Source organism: Globicephala melas, chromosome 1 (genome assembly GCF_963455315.2).
Source record: "Globicephala melas chromosome 1, mGloMel1.2, whole genome shotgun sequence".
Classification (NCBI taxonomy): Eukaryota; Metazoa; Chordata; class Mammalia; order Artiodactyla; family Delphinidae; genus Globicephala; species Globicephala melas.
In genome coordinates, this window is record NC_083314.1 from 153,131,576 (window position 1) to 153,145,686 (window position 14,111).

Below are 14,111 nucleotides of genomic sequence, written 5' to 3' on the forward strand. Positions count from 1 at the left end.
GGACTTTTAATGGCTCCAGGATTTTAACAAGACTGTTGCTCAGATCTATTCAGACAAGCAACAGGTTTTATAATTTTTTTATTACTGATTTTGTTATTATTTTTTTATCAGCCAGAGTCTCCTTTATCCACATCCCTGGCTTCACCCTGAATGGCTCAGTGCCTGAGGGTGGGGACCAAGCCCTGCCTAGACACTTGCCTTCTTTGCCAAGCTAATCTGTAGGGCCGGACCTATGACCCAAGGACACACTAATCGAACTACGAACCATGAGTCTTCTACCCTAAGAGGTGGCTCTGGCCACTCCTTCTGTGGGCCTGGGTCTCCCCACCTAGGGATCAGGCTCCAGGATCAGGCTCCATTAGGATTCGCCCATTCCTGTCTCTTCCTACCCAACCACTCAAATTAATCTTCCCTTGCCTGAGACCAGTTGGGAGCACTGGAGTACAGGGAGGAGAGGGGAAGGGCCAGACTGGGCTGCCAGGTGCTAGTCTCCTTTGCACTGAGGGCCAGACGGTCACCAAGAGAGGAGGGCCATGGGAAACTGAGAACTCACTATTCAAGAAGACGTGAACACTCCTGCCCTGCTGTGTATAGTTGGAAGATATTTATATATATTTTTTGGTTGTCAATATTAAATACAGACACTAAGTTATAGTATATCTGGACAAACCAACTTGTAAATACACCACCTTACTCTGTAACTTACCTAAGCAGATATAAATGGCTGGTTTTTAGCAACATCGTTCTGAAATGCATATGGGTTGAGGGTAGACAGATTTGGATGGGAATGGGAAAGAAGCAACTATTAGAGCGGCTTCAGACTTTTTGACTCCAAGATTCAGTCACTTCCAAGCACCTTTGATCAACACGCTCTACTGCTTAAAAATCTGTTTGATCTCTATTACCTAGAGAAAAATCTAAAAATCTTGGCATTCGAGGCATTCCCATTTTCCTTCACGTAGGATAGCTGGTATTCAAAAAAATGACAGCTATGTGCTGACCTTGATGCTCAGGCATCAAGATAATACGCGTTATCTTGAATGTGAGGTAGGTACTATCTCTGTACAGTTGACAGGCTCAAGGAGGTGAACGTGCCTGAAGTCTCACAGCAAATACGCTAAAACCCCTGCTTTTAACAATTACACTGCAGGAATTGCCTAGTGGTCCAGTGGTTAGGATTCGGCGCTTTCACTGTGGTGGCCCAGGTTCAGTCCCTGGTCAGGGAACTAAGATCCCGCAAGCCGCGTGGCCAAAAAAAAAAAAATTATACTGCACACCCCCCACCCTATACCCCACTCCTCACCCCAAACCCCCAGCCCCTCCAAAGCAAAATGAACCATGTTCACTGCATGGGCAGAGTGAGCTGTCAAGCTGCCTTCTCCCATCTATTTAATTCAGAATGCCCCCTCTGATCCAGCTTTATAGGCTACTGCACACCCTCTAAAGACTTCTAACCGCCTTCTCCCAATCCCTGAATTTCAAGAGCACTTCATTTGTTCCTTTCTTGTGGCACTGTATCTTTTATCACATGTCTTTTATCACCACCTTTATCACAAGTTCCTATTTCCCCCACTAGTCTCAATTTCATGGAAAGAAGTCAATTTGGTTCATCTGGGTCTTCAGTACTAAATACAGTGCTTGGCACAGAGCAGGCACTCAGAAAACAGTTGAAATAAAAGCACCAAGGATATTTGTCCCTAGAGGCTCGGCTGACAAAATCGGGGGGTGGGGTGGATATGCCTGTCGAAGCCTTCATAACTGCACACAGGTTAAACTATAAAATCTGCTTGCCATGAAGCGGGGTTGTACGGAGAGGGTGAGAAGGGAAAACGGGTACATCGTAATTGGCAGTGCCTGTGTGTATTATCATTCGGTACAGAGAATCTGAGGAGTTAGCCATCCCCATCTCACAAATCAGGAGTGAGGCTCGGAGAAGGGTTGTGCCTTGCCTGAGCCTGGGGGCAGGGTGGTTAACCGATGAAGGGCTGGGACCAGGTGCGATGGAGGAGGCCTTATCACATGGCCCCAGCAGGCTTCTGTTGAAAGGAGTTAGCTCTTGCTTCGCAGGGGCCCCGGGAGGGGTAATGCAAAGAGGAGTCAGGGGCCCAGGATGCCAGGTGCGCACTCGGCGCTCTTAAAATCCTATGGTGGCACCCCTGCTGCTGTTCCCACCGGATGGAAGGAAACGGACTAGGGGTGGGGTTGGGGCGGAAGGGGCACGCTAGAGGCCTGAGCTTAAGGATGCAAAGCAGTGGCGCCCGAGGAGGCCCCAAAGCGGGGCGGCGCCCGGTAGCATCCCGGCCCCACCCCAGCCCAGGGCTCCACACCCTGGTCTGAAAATGCCCGAGAACCCACTCCCGGGTTCCCGCCCCTCACAGGGCTTACACCAACGTGCCGGGGGCCACCATTTCCCAAACTGCTAGGTGCACGCAGGCGCCGGAAGACCCGGCCCACCCCCGCCTGGGCCCACAATGCTCCGGGAAGCACAGCTTCCGGTCCCTTGACGCCTTTTCTCTAGGGACTGCAGTCCATCGCGGGTGTAGAAGATTTGGGGCCGGGGAGATCTTCCATCTCTCCCAGACCGTAACAGCGGTGCTCTAGGGCCCCCTCAGCGGTCGCGCACCCACCTGGGTAGCCTCCTTTGCCGACTGGCGGGAGAGGCGGGGCTACGCTGTTTCTCCACCAATCAGAACCGCAGTTTGGGGCTGGTGAGGGGCGGGCCCCAGGCTCCCACCAATCACAGCCTGTCTGCCCTGGGCGGTGGTCCAGGAGCCTCTGAGGGACGCTAAGCATGTCTGTCTTCTGGGAAGTGAGTTTGCTCCAGGAGCTGGCGACCGTGGCTGGGTTAGCGCTTTCATCCTGGAGAATGTAGCTCACCTGGGACACCTTATCGCGCATAAGGTGACGCCTACGGTTTGTGACGAAAAGGGGTAAACAGGTAACGGGGCTGCTCCCAGACTCCCTTCTTTTCCAGTGCTTAGCTCACTGACAGTTTTGTGAGATCCTTTGCATATTTTGGGCTCACAAGTCTCCTCTCTCTGGAAACCTACATCAGGTTCCCCCGCTGGACCCCACACTGTCCTGTATTTCCTCCATCAAAGCCCTCACCACACTGTACAGTTGACTGTTATTCCACCAGTGGGGAGGCAACTGCTAAGTCATTCCTTTGTCGCCGGTTCCCACCACAGACTGAGTGAATTTAGACCTAAAGAAGTTCCACGATCTGAGCTCTTCCACTGCAGTTTTAGGGAGAAAATCCAACAATTCAGAAAGTGTTCTTAATAATGGGGAGAGAATATTCATTCTCTTCTGTGAAAACTACATTTTTTTTTTTGAAAACTACATTTTAATGCCCTCTTTCTCATTCTATGATTTTTATTTCTTAAGTCACCTACAAATCTGACCCCTTCTGTCCACTTCAATTGCTGACCCTAGTTCAGACCACTCATCGTCTCTCTGGGGATCACTGCAGCACCTCCTCACTGTTCTCTCTGCTTCCTGTCTCTTTCCCCTCATTCTCCACACTGCAATCTTGGTGATCTTTCTAAAAGGCAAGTCTAGTCATGTTTCTCTTCTACTTAAACATGGGTTTCCTGGGTCCCCATTTCCCTCAGGATAATGTCCAGCTTTCTTAGCCTGGAAATTCAAGGCCATTTGCAATCAGTTTCTACCTCTCAGATGCAGCCTCCCCTCTCACCCCTGCCCCCCATCCCACTGCAACCATCCTCCAGGCATTGATCACCCTGTCCTCTGACCTCCACATACTCCTTCCCCTGTGGGTCTTTGGGGTTCCCTCCACACAGGCTGTTCTCCCAACTACTCTTGTGTTCCACCAGGTGACCATACCCCATCACAGCCCAAGGAGCTGGCTGAGGAAGCTCCTACTTGGAGGCTGGCTCACCTGTTTCTTGGGACATTGCTGCCAACTAGTGGCTGTTGTGTGAATGTTTAGGTCAGGGCTGGTTTTAACCTCAACCTTTCATGGGTTCAGAGAGAACTGACTGCTTTGGCGATAACTCTTCACTGGGACTATTACAATAAATCCATTTGGTAATCCCATCCCCAGCACCCCAGAATGACTTCCTAAAGCGGTGTCTGAGCACATTACTCTACAGCTTAATGCTCCCCACCGTCTCATGGTAAAGTCCGAATTCCATAAGCAAGCAGTCAAGATCTTTCACATTTGGGTCCTTGGAGACCTTATCTCCCAAAATGCTCCATTAACACTCTAAGATCCAGCTAAGCTGATGTACTCAGTGTTCCCTGGACAGCTCCTCACCTAACTATCTAATCTTAAAACTTTTTGTTCAATCTCCTTCTTTCTCCAGGTCTGCCTTTGGTCTCTCCATAAGGCTGTTTGATCTCAAAAAAGACCAAATTAACACTTTCTCTATGAATCATTTGTTCATTCCTTCAACTGTTACTTAACTGAACACACACTCTTTGCCAAACTTTCTCCTCAGCTGTGTGGTGTCTTGAAAAGAACATGGTTTCTAGAGTCAGACAGAGTTGACTTCAGATCGAGGCTCTGCTACTTAGCTGAATAACCATGGGTAAGTCACTTCACCTTTCTGATCTTCAATTTCCTCATCTGTTGTGATATTAAGATGAAATAAGATAATGTGTGTGTGATGCATGTGTCAGTTAGAGTTACTCCATATTCCCCCCTTTCACCCCCTTCATAAAGTCTGGTACTCACCCCCCAGGTTTCTGTGAATTCCCAGGGATCTCTTCCCTTCTCAAGGTCATCTCTGGCTCTGATGGTCGGCATCTCCTAAACCACCTGGTGCAGGGTTCCCAGTGCAAGCTCTTTCCTGTCATGGAACCCATATCTTTTCATTAGTTTCACTTCATTCATTTATTGAGCACCTGCTGGGTGCCAGGCATTGTTCTAGGGCTGGGGATACAGCAGCAAACAAAACAAAGATTTGCCTTCATGGAGCTTACATTCTGGTGGGGAAAACCCAGCAATCAGCAATCAACAAACGTATAATAAAGTATCAGATGATGATTTGTGTTATGGGGAAGAAGAGGCAAACCAAAGAATAGAAGATGATGGATGTGAGGGTGAAGTGGGTGGCTTGATTTTAGATGAGATAATTTGAAGGTCTCCCTGAGGGTGTGATATCTGAACAAATGTGAATGAAGTAAGGGAGCAAATCATATGCATAATCTGGGGGAAAGGCTTTTCTAAGCCAAGAGAACAGCAAGTCCAAAGGTACAAAGGCAGGACCATGTCTGGTGTGTTGAAGGACAAGCAAGGAGGCCAGGATGGCTGGACCAGGGCGACAGGGAGATGAGGGCAGAGAGGTGGCAGGATGCTAGATCGTGTAGGGCCTCATATATCACATGAGGACTTTGGGTTTTGTTTTGGGTTTTTTTTTTAATGTAAGAAGAAACTTCCCAGTTTTGGTATTTTGTTTGTGTTCATTATAATATGCAGTTATGCTTAGCAGGTTAGTTATCATAGAGTTAGTGAGCAAATCCACCCTCCTGTGACAGACTTTACAACTTGGAGGGGACCTATATTGCAACACATATAGTTTTCTGTAATGAAAATATATTGTAAGGGGAAAACAACCCATGGAAGATAATTATGAAAACAAACCTCTGACTCTTACAGAAATTTCACTGCCTTTCCCAGTAACGAGTCTTGGAAATTTCTACTGCTCTGCAAGATAGAAATAAGTATAAAGAATAAGTATTAAGTTTCACGGTGGCGCACTTGTGGCGGGAATCGGGAGGAGCAGGAGACAGCAAGGAAGGCCCAGGGAAACGAAGAAATGGAGCAGCCTGTGCAAAAAGGAAAGGAAAACCGCCTTTTGGGAGGGGGCGAAGGCCACCAGCCGGCAGGAGATAATAGACGGGGACAGGCTCGCCAACTTGCCCCTAATTTCTGATGAGCCATACCCAATAGGCAGGTCAAAGATGGGATGGGTGGAGATGGAGATTACATGGAAATGTTCATGAAGAGATGAGCGAAATCAGGAGAAAACTTAGGGAGTTGCAGTTGAGGAATTGTCTACATATCTTTATGGGGGAGCTCTCTAATCACCATGACCATCATGATGAATTCTGCCTTATGCATTGACTCCTGCCATTTTCCATGAGATTAGTACTGTGATTCCCACTGTTGTTCTCTTTTCTCTTGCATTTTCCTGATACACCTTTTCTGATCCATTTGCTGTGAACCTTACGTAATTTCCATGTCAGGTGGGTTCTGTGTTACCAGCTTCTAATTGGAGATTGCCTTGGCACCCAATCTGAGTTTCTGTCAACAAACTCAGATTGAGAGGTTCACCCATTTGCATGGAAAATGTGAAGTTAATAAAGCAATTAAAAAGCAAAAAAAAAAAAACCCAAAAAAACAAGAATAAGTATAAATTTAATCTAAACTTTATAAAACCTGGGAAGTAGATATTCTCTGTCCTCCCTCCTTTCTTTCTAAGCAGAGGGTACAAGATCTATTGGTGTTTTGAACTTTCAAAAGCACTTGTGTCAACAGGCTTCAATCAGAGTTTCTCAGAAAGTACCATTGATACTTGTGGCCTAGGGTTTAAAATCTGATTTTAAACGAGGAAACTCAAAGTACTGGGGGCCTATAATTTATTTCCTTAAACCCTACTGCAGACTGTGGTGTAATTATGGCGTGTCTTAGTTCCCCCACCTCCACCCCAGCCTGTTGACCCCCCACCTTGACGTCTGGTTCCCAGTGGTAAACCCTCAAAGAAGCTGAGGGTAGAGGTTAGAAGTGTGGGCTCTGGGGTCATATTGCCCAGGCAAGAATACCCATCACTTTTTGTTTGTTTGTTTTAAAATGAATTTATTAAAGAATAGTCTTAGGAAGGCAACAGTGTTTGATGTGTCATTAAAAAGAAAGTTCTGTTTCTTCATGATGTATAATAAATGTAATGTAAGAGGGTACAGAGTTATAAGCTTCTTTCTACTGGAATTCTCTGATAGTACGGCACAGTGTAGTCATTTCTGCAATGCTAGAATAAATTTTTTAAAAAGTCTCCTATGCTTCTCTTCGAAAAGAGATGAACAATAACAGGATGGCATTAAAAAGCCAGTTTTTTTCTATTCATTCTGTAGTATTGGAGCCAGAATTTTTACCATCGCAGGCTACACTTTTTAAAATTATTTATTTATTTATTTGGCTGCGCCGGGTCTTAGTTGCAGCACATGGGATCTTCATTGCTGCGTGCAGGATCTTTGTTGTGGCATGCAGGATCCTTAGTTGCAGCCTGCGGGATCTATTTTGGTTGCCGCGTGAGGAAACTTTAGTTGCGGCATGCGCAACTCTTAGTTGCGACATGTGGGATCTAGTTCCCTGACCAGGGATCGAACCCGGACCCCCTGCATTGGGAGCACAGAGTCTTAGCCACTTGTCCACCAGAGAGGTCCCACTCACAGGCTACAATTTTCACTTTATCAAGTTCTGTCACCTCTCTGAATTCAACATCATTCAATACAAAAGTCCATACATTATCGCAGAATCTGTAGGTATTTAGAGAGCCCTTCAATCCTGCAGATAATGTTTCAGACGTTTGAAATCTCAGTAACTCTTTAGGGAAGGTAGCCAAACATACACAGGCCTGGAATTGATTCTGTTCCTGACCTTCTGTACCAACACTGAATATATAGCCTTATCAAACTGAAGTAAAACTTGAAGGGCAAGTTGGGGGGTAATCTGTTGAGATTGTATGAGCTCATCGAGGCTCTCCTGAAGACTGTTTCCCAAAGTGGTATTTCTGTGCAACTGATGTGCCATGGCTTAGGAGGGAGAAATTCTTTTTGTTATTCAGGCTTACACTGATGTCCTGTGGAAGAGGCGCTTCCTGCCTCGGAGAGAGCCAAGAGAAGCTGCTCGGCCAGGAGCCCAGCAGGACCACCCTCCCCCCACCTCTCCCATCACCTTCTATTGTCTTTTTACAGAGGTGGGAGTGGAGGCTGACAGAGGACACAGTTAATAACACCTACCCCACAGAACTGTGAGGATTAGGCAAGACCAAGTTGGTATACTCTTAATGTGGTGCTTGATTTTAGAAATGGTAAAAATTAGGAGCTATTTTTATTTTCTGATAACGTTATTTCTCCATCCCTGTCATTTTCTTTGCGCTCTGCTTACTATTGGCCAAGATTATAGCTAGCTAATCTTCCTAACTAAATGCCTACTGAGAAAAAGCCAGGGTGAGTGAGGCTTCTCCCTATCTCTGCTTGGAGGTTACATATATTTATGGCCACAGTGATCCCTGGTAGCCAAGTTTCTATCTTTAATACCAGTAATGGCTAGTATTTAGATAGCGAGTGCTATTTGTCAAGCACTGTCCTAAATCTGTGACATGTATGAATACATTGGATCCTTACAAACATCCTAGGAGGTGGACACTATTATTATTATACCCATTGTATAGATGAGGCAACTGCACTTGGGCCACCAACACAAACCACACTCTGTAAGTGGCCTCTTATTTCCATTCACACCTATGGGTGGACATGGCCTCTTTTGCAATCAAACCAAGAGGGAAAAACAGTCTTATCTCCCGTTACTCTGCCTGATGAAAAGGCAGTTATTATTTCCACTTACTGCTGAACAAATCAAGACACAAAGAAGTCAAGCAGTTCTTTTCTTGTCACATCATCATCCCTAGGGGCAATGCTATACGCTGTCTGCCAAGCACAGCTGCTTAAGCACATGAAGTGCAATGGGTAAAGACATGATTTTGAAATAGAAAGCACAGCATTTTAATCTAAGTAATGCTGCATATTGACTCTGACCTCTCTTAGACTCAGTTTCTTTATCTATGAAATGATGATAATAAGTGAATCTACATCACAGGTTTGTGAGTATTGAATGAGGAAAGACTTACAGTACCTGGCTCATAGCAAGTGCTCATTCAATGGTTACTATAATCATTTTGTTTGTTTATTTGTTTTTAATTCTTTTTTTTTTTTGCGGTACGCGGGCCTCTCACTGTTGTGGCCTCTCCCGTTGCGGAGCACAGGCTCCGGACGCGCAGGCTCAGCGGCCATGGCTCACGGGCCCAGCCGCTCCGTGGCATGTGGGATCCTCCCAGACCGGGGCACGAACCCGTGTCCCCTGCATCAGCAGGCGGACTCTCAACCACTGCGCCACCAGGGAAGCCCTTTAATTCTTTTTTTAATTGAAGTGTAGTTGATTTACAATGTTGTGTTTTATTATTATTGTATTATTATACAGCCAACCTATGCTGGCTCTCTTAAAAACCAATTAGAACAAAAGCAACTGGGTCAAAATCTGTACATTTGTTTGTTCTTTTATTTTGGGGCAATAGGTGCTGGAGCTTGGGCCAAGCTTTAGCCTTTCGTTTTATACTTTCAAAAATCACGTCTAACTCTTTGAGACATATTTTCAGAGGCAGGCCCTATTAGGGGTATTTTATATCAGGACATTTATGGAAAAAGGTATATTGTTCTCTGAGTAAACTGAAATAACTCCTCAACCAAGTTGACTTCCTCCACACTCTTCTCATTTCATCCTTCACACTCAGGTCTAGGATTATGGCTCCTCCCTGCTGGATGGCCTTGATGACTGTACACTGCAGAAAGAATACCTAGCCTGCCATTTAAAACTCTGTACTCTCTGGCCTGCTTTTTCTTACACCCTTACCTCTGCTAATACCCCTAGTAATCTGTAACCTTTTTTGATATAAAGTCTATTTTGTCTTTTTGCTCTCTTTTGCTTACTATTTCCATGGAATATCTTTTTCCATCCTTTCACTTTCAATCTACTGTATTTGTGTCTTTGGATCTAAAGTGAGTCTTTTCAGAGGAATGGATAAAGAAGATGTGGTACATATGTATAATGGAATATTACTCAGTCATTAAAAAGAATGGAATAATGCCATTTGCAACAACATGGATGGACCTAGAGATTGTCATACTGAGTGAAGTAAGTCAAACAGAGAAAGAGAAATATTGTATGACATCCCTTATATGCAGAATCTAAAAAGAAATGATACAAATGAACTTACTTACAAAATAGAAACAGACTCACAGACATAGAAAACAAACTTACGGTTACCAAAGGGGAAAGTGGGGGGAGGGATAGTTAGGGAGTCTGGGATGAACATGTACACACTGCTATATTTAAAATGGATAACCAACAAGGACCTTACTGTATAGTACAGGGAACTCTGCTCAATGTTATGTGGCAGCCTGGATGGGAGGGGAGTTTGGGGGAGAATGGATACATGTATATGTATACTCCAATATAAAATAAAAAGTTTAAAAAAATAAATAAAATAAAGTGAGTCTTTTGTAGGCAGCATATAGTTGGATTATGTGTTTTCTATCCATTCTGCCAGTCTCTGTCTTTTGATTAGAGAACTTAATCCATTTACATTTAAAGTAATTCCTGATAAGGAAGGACTTACTTCTGTCATTTTGCTACTTGTTTTCTATATGCTCCATAGATTTTTGTTCCTCATTTTCTGTGTTACTGTCTTCTTTTGTGTTTAGTTGATTTATTTGTAGCAAAACATTTGCATTCCTTTCTCATTTTCTTTTGTTTATATTCTGTAGTTCTTTTCTTTGTGATTATTATGGGAACTACATTGAACATCCTTAACTTATAACATTCTAATTTTAATTTATAACAACTTAACTTCAATAAGATGCAAAAACTCTGCTCCTTTCCATCTCCATCCCCACCCCTTTTGGTTATTGATGCCACAGAATTACATCTTTATACACTGTGTGCCCCAAAACATAAACTAATAATTCTTTTAAATTCATTAGTCTCTTAAATTATGTCAAAAATGAAATTTGGAGTTTCAAACCAGTTACAAGACTACTAGCTTTTAGACTAATTAGATTTTTTTCTTTAAATGTATTAGTCTCTTAAATCATGTTGAAAGCAAAATATGCAGTTACAAACCATTGTTACAATAATACTAGCTTTTGTAACTGCCCATGTATTTACTTCCGTTGAGATTTCTATTTCTCTATATGGCTCCAAGTTACTGTTTAATGTCCTTGTATTTCACATTGCAGAACTCCCTTGAGCATTTCTTGCAGATCAAGTATAGAGATTGATTTCTTCAGCTTTTGTTTATTGGGGAATGTCTTAATTTCTCCCTCACTTTTGAAGGCCAGTTTTGCCAGATATAGGATTCTGGTTCACAGTTTTTTCCCTCGAACACTTTGAATATGTTGGCCCACTGCGTTCTGGCCTCCAAAGTTTCTCATGAGAAATCTGCCAAAAATCTTATTGAGACTCACTTTTGTGTGATGATTTGCTTCTTTCCCGCTGCTTTTATATCTCAGTATGAGTCTCTGAGTTCATCTTACCTGGAGTTCATTGAGGTTGTTAGATGTTTATATTCATATTTTTCATCAAATTTGAGAAGTTTTCAAACACTGTTTTCTTCAAATTTTCTCTCTGTCCCTTTCTCTCTCTCGTCATGCTGGGTCTCCTGCAATGCATATAATCAGTCTGCTTGATGTTGTCCCACAGTTCCCTTAAGCTCTGTTCACTTTTCTTTTTTTTTTTTTTTTTTTTGTGGTACGCGGGCCTCTCACTGCTGTGGCCTCTCCCGTTGCAGAGCACAGGCTCCGGACAGGCTCACAGGCCCAGCCGCTCAGCGGCATGTGGGATCTTCCCGGACCTGGGCACGAACCCGTGTCCCCTGCATCGGCAGGCGGACTCTCAACCACTGCGCCACCAGGGAAGCCCTCTGTTCACTTTTCTTTAATCTTTTTTCTTTCTGTTCCTCAGACTTAACAATTTCTATTGTCCTATCTTCAAGTTCACTGATTCTTTCTTCTGCCTGCTCAAATGTGACTTTGAATCTCTCTAGTGAATTTTTCATTTCAGTTATTATAACTTCTGGCTCCAGAATTTCTTTTTGGCTTCTTATTAGGTTTTCTATCTCTTTATTGATATTTCCATTTTGCTCATAGATTACTTTCTTGACTTTCTCTACATCTCCCTTTAGTTCTTTAAGCATCTTTAAGACAAGTGTTTTAAGTCTTTTCTAGTAGATTTGCCATCAGGCTTTTTTCAGAGACAGTTTTTGTTGGTTTTTAAAATTTTTTTATTTTTTGAATGGGCCATGATTTCTTGTTTCTTTGTATGCCTTGTGATTTTTTATTGTTGAAAACTGGACATTTGAATCTAATAATGTGGTAACTTTGGAAATCATATTCTCTCCCATCCCCAGGACTTGATGGATTTGTTTGTTTTTTTTGTTTTATTGTTGTAGGCTGTCTCTGCGCCACAGATCAGCCTGAGATGTAAACTTAAGGTCTCCTCAGGTCTTTTCTGGACCTGCATCTTTCCCTGGGTATGTACAGTCACATTCTAATTTTCCCCATATATGCAGTTGTTTTTGAATCTCCTAGTCTTTAATATCTGGGCTCCAAAAGGAGAAAAAGAAAAATGAAGGGCAGGAAAAGGGTGCTGGTCCTTTAAATCACCTGGAAGTCACTTGAACCAGAGGGGGAGTGGCTTGTGACAGTGGGGGAAGATACAACAACAATAGCTGCCCTTCTCTTTGCACCTCTGTGATCAGAAGCAGCAATCAAATGCCATTCACAGCAACATGGATAGACCTAGAGGCTGTCATACTGAGTGAAGTAAGTCAGACAGAGAAAGACAAGTATCTTATGATATTGCTTATATGTGGAATCTAAAAAAATGGTACAAATAAACTTATTTACAAAACGGAAATAGAGTCACAGACATAGAAAATAAGTGTATGGTTACCAGGGGGAAAAGGGGAGAAGGGATAAACTGGGAGATTGGGATTGACATATACACAGTATTTTTTAAAGATTTTTAAAATATTTATTTATTATTATTTATTTCTGGCTGCACTGGGTCTTCATTGCTGTGCACAGACTTTCTCTAGTTGCGGCAAGTGGAGGCTACTCTTTGTCGTGGTGCGCAGCCTTCTCATTGCAGTGGTTCTCTTATTGCAGAGCACGGGCTGTAGGTGCGTGGGCTTCACTAGTTGTGGCACGCGGGCTCAGTAGCTGTGGCTCACAGGCTCTAGAGCACAGGCTTAGTAGTTGCTCTGCGGCATGTGGGATCTTCCTGGACCAAGGCTCGAACCTGTGTCCCCTGCATTGGTAGGCGGATTCTTAACCACTGCGCCAGCAGGGAAGCCCCTATACACATTATTATATATAAAATAGATAACTAGTAAGGACCTACTGTATAGCACAGGGAACTCTACTCAATGCTCTGTAATGACCTATATGGGAAAAGAATCTAAAAAAGAGTGGATATATGTATACATATAACTGATTCACTTTGCTGTTCACCTGAAACTAATATAACATTATAAATCAACTGTACTCCAATAAAAATTATTTTAAAAAAAGAAAGCAGCAGCAGCAATCAGAGCACAGATCCCCAATATTTGGAGGACCGTGTCCTTTTTATTCACCATGGCTCCCACTAGCTCTGTGGAGGTTACTCCAAGAAATGTGTGTGTTGCCTGCTATGAGGCTGGAGCGGAGGATGAGTACCTGCTACTGTGCTAAGAGCTGAAATTGACCAGAATTAACTGCTATTTATCATCCAGGCCTTCCCCTGTAAGTTGCAGGCTTTCAGTAGACTCCAGCCAGATCTCCAAAATAGTTACATCAGACAGATTCTGCCAGTTCAATTGTTGTCTTGGTGGGGAAACAGATTCCAGGTGCTTCCTACTCTGCCATCTTCCCAGAATCCTCCCTCTGTAATTCTTTTTATATTGAATACATCGTCGGATTCCATTTACTAATATTTTGTTGAGAATTTTTGTATCTATGTTCATGAGAGATATTTTTCTGTAGTTTTCTGTATTTGTAAGGTCTTTGTCTAGTTTTGGTATTAGCATAATGCTGATATCATAGAATGAGTTAGGAAGTAGTCCTTCTTGATTCTGTCTTCTGGAGGTATTGTAGAAAATAGATATAATTTCTTCCTTAAATATTTGGTAGAATTCACCAATGAAGCCACCTGGGCCTGGTGCTTTCTGTTTGGGGAAGTTATTAAATATTGATCAATTTCTTTAATAAATATAAGCCTACTCAGATAGCCTGTTTCTTTTTATGTGAGGTTTTTTTTTTTTTTTTTTGGC

At 43.3% G+C, this 14,111-nt stretch overlaps 1 protein-coding gene, 1 long non-coding RNA gene and 1 pseudogene across 9 annotated transcripts in view; 2 read left to right on the forward strand and 1 right to left on the reverse strand.

Moving 5' to 3' along the window:
* The window catches only part of ZNF691 (zinc finger protein 691), an 83,022-nt gene that overhangs the window by 25,388 nt on the left and 43,523 nt on the right, over positions 1-14,111 (reverse strand). For 2 of the 8 annotated variants that reach the window (XR_009565587.2, XM_060306756.2), the window contains one exon: positions 11,527-13,108. The gene's annotated coding sequence lies outside the window, so the exon portion shown is untranslated. The other 6 variants (XR_011377409.1, XR_011377410.1, XR_011377411.1 and 3 more) reach the window with 6 other exon arrangements.
* LOC115858833 (protein BEX3-like) lies at positions 2,435-6,358 on the forward strand (annotated as a pseudogene).
* Positions 11,828-14,111, forward strand: part of LOC132597995 (uncharacterized) — a 43,440-nt gene continuing 41,156 nt past the window's right edge. The window contains exon 1 of the long non-coding RNA XR_009565592.1: positions 11,828-12,329. This is a non-coding gene — a long non-coding RNA (uncharacterized lncRNA). The remainder of the gene's footprint in view (positions 12,330-14,111) is intronic.